The sequence below is a fragment of the Frankliniella occidentalis genome, unplaced genomic scaffold (assembly GCF_000697945.3).
Source record: "Frankliniella occidentalis isolate FOCC.00 unplaced genomic scaffold, Focc_3.1 Scaffold125, whole genome shotgun sequence".
Taxonomy (NCBI): domain Eukaryota; kingdom Metazoa; phylum Arthropoda; class Insecta; order Thysanoptera; family Thripidae; genus Frankliniella; species Frankliniella occidentalis.
Window position 1 is genome coordinate 666,953 of NW_026267252.1, and position 1,794 is coordinate 668,746.

Consider the following 1,794-nt stretch of genomic DNA (forward strand, 5'->3'; position numbering starts at 1 on the left):
GAGGTCGACGGACATGACGCCGCAGCCGCCCACAGCAGTGTCGGGGCGGTCGGGGCGGGGTGGGAAAAGTACCCGCCGTGCGGGCGGGGCGTGCTGGGCTAGGAGAGAGAGAGGGGCGCGTTCCGCTGCTGCCCCGTCGCGCACTAGGGCCGGGCCAGGACAGCAGAAAAGCACGGTGTGGTGTTTGGGAGCGGGGGAAGGCGGGGGTGGCGGGTGGCCGAAGGCGCCACAGTGGTACGCGGCTGCGCGAATATACACCACACCAGCGTGTGTTGCGTGTTTTGGCATCCGGGCCCAAATATTGGCCACTTCCTTGTTGACACTTGGCAGTTCTAAATGCGTGACCGAGCTTGCTTACCAACACTGGGCTGGCAGGAGCGCGGCGGGCGCGGGCGCGGGGAGCGCAGCAGATCGCAAAGCACTCAGCCAGAGCGTCATGAGGGGGATGCTTTCGCGTGTTTTCGTAAAGTCACTATCTCCGCGACGTTGGGTAGGGTTTCTAGCACACGCGCTAATCGCGTTAGTTTCTTTTTGTTTGAAAGGTCACGAGACTCGAGGGGAGGGGAGGTTGGGGGGGGGGTCGGTTAGGTAATATGGTTCTGCTTAAGAGTAAATAAGTCGGAGACAAAAGGCTGCGGTCGCAGCGCGCCGCGCCACCGGCCGCGAGGCAGGGCGCGATAACGTAGAGCGCGGGAGGGAGAGAGGACGAGGAGGAGGGAGACCTCATTCGCGTCGCAAAGCCAAAACGAAACAGAAAGCGCGCTGCTCGAAGGCGACCCGCGCCGCCGATGATGGCGATACGCGATATGCGATGGCGTGGTGGTATCGGAAAGGCTGCCCCGCGCACCGCACCCGGCCTCTTTGGCTCGGTCGGCAGAAACCACTACCAGCCTCTCATCCCCCAAGGCCCACCCGCCCCGCGCAGCCCCGCTCCGCCCCCGAAATAGACAGAGGTACGCACGCGTCCATGCGTATGCGAATGCGTTCGCGTACAACGCACCGCACACGCAGAACGCCGTGGCGGGGGGAGGGGGGGGGGCGACCCTCGTGGGTGACTGAACGCCGACAAGTCCGAGTCCGAGCCGCTTCGCGCTCCCTGTGGGTGGCTCCGCTACACTACTTTACAGTTCGTCGTCCATCCAGCTTAATCTTGAGGCCATTCCTCTTGACGTGGCGCGCGGCCGCTACAAAGTCCCTTTCCTGGGCGCGGCCCGCGGCCCCTCGCGCGCGTCCGCATAGCATAGCGAGCGTGCTCACGACGACGCCTGCTCTGCTGCACACGGCGGGGGGCACGGAGCGAACCTCCCAGAACAACGACTATAAAGTATCAGGGGAAAATGTGTGATCACACTATTGATCCGTCGCCAGAGAGTTGGTCGATCGACGAGCAGCTCTCCTGGATGCGCGCCCGCCGGTCTTTCTTGTGAACACACACGCCCCCTGGTGTAAGACGCCTTATCCTTGCATCATGCTCCACAGCCGTCGGTCGCATTAGATCATCGGTGCCCAGGAGAGTGCCCGCCCCGCCCCGCCCGTGTGTGCGTAAGTTCTCGGCTTTGGTCACCACGCCCCGAGGAGCCCGACACACCCCACAGCCACGCCCGGGCAGAGCTCCACTTGCCTTTGAACCCGCGCCACTCCGCACTCGATGGACGCGGATTAAAGTGCGCGGATCGTGCGAGACAATGGCGCGGGTCTGACAAGGGAACCCCGCGAAGTGTAAATTCCCGATTTTCATTCTACTTTGGGAAATTGTTGGTCTTAATATGTGATCGAAGGACACATCAAAGATTT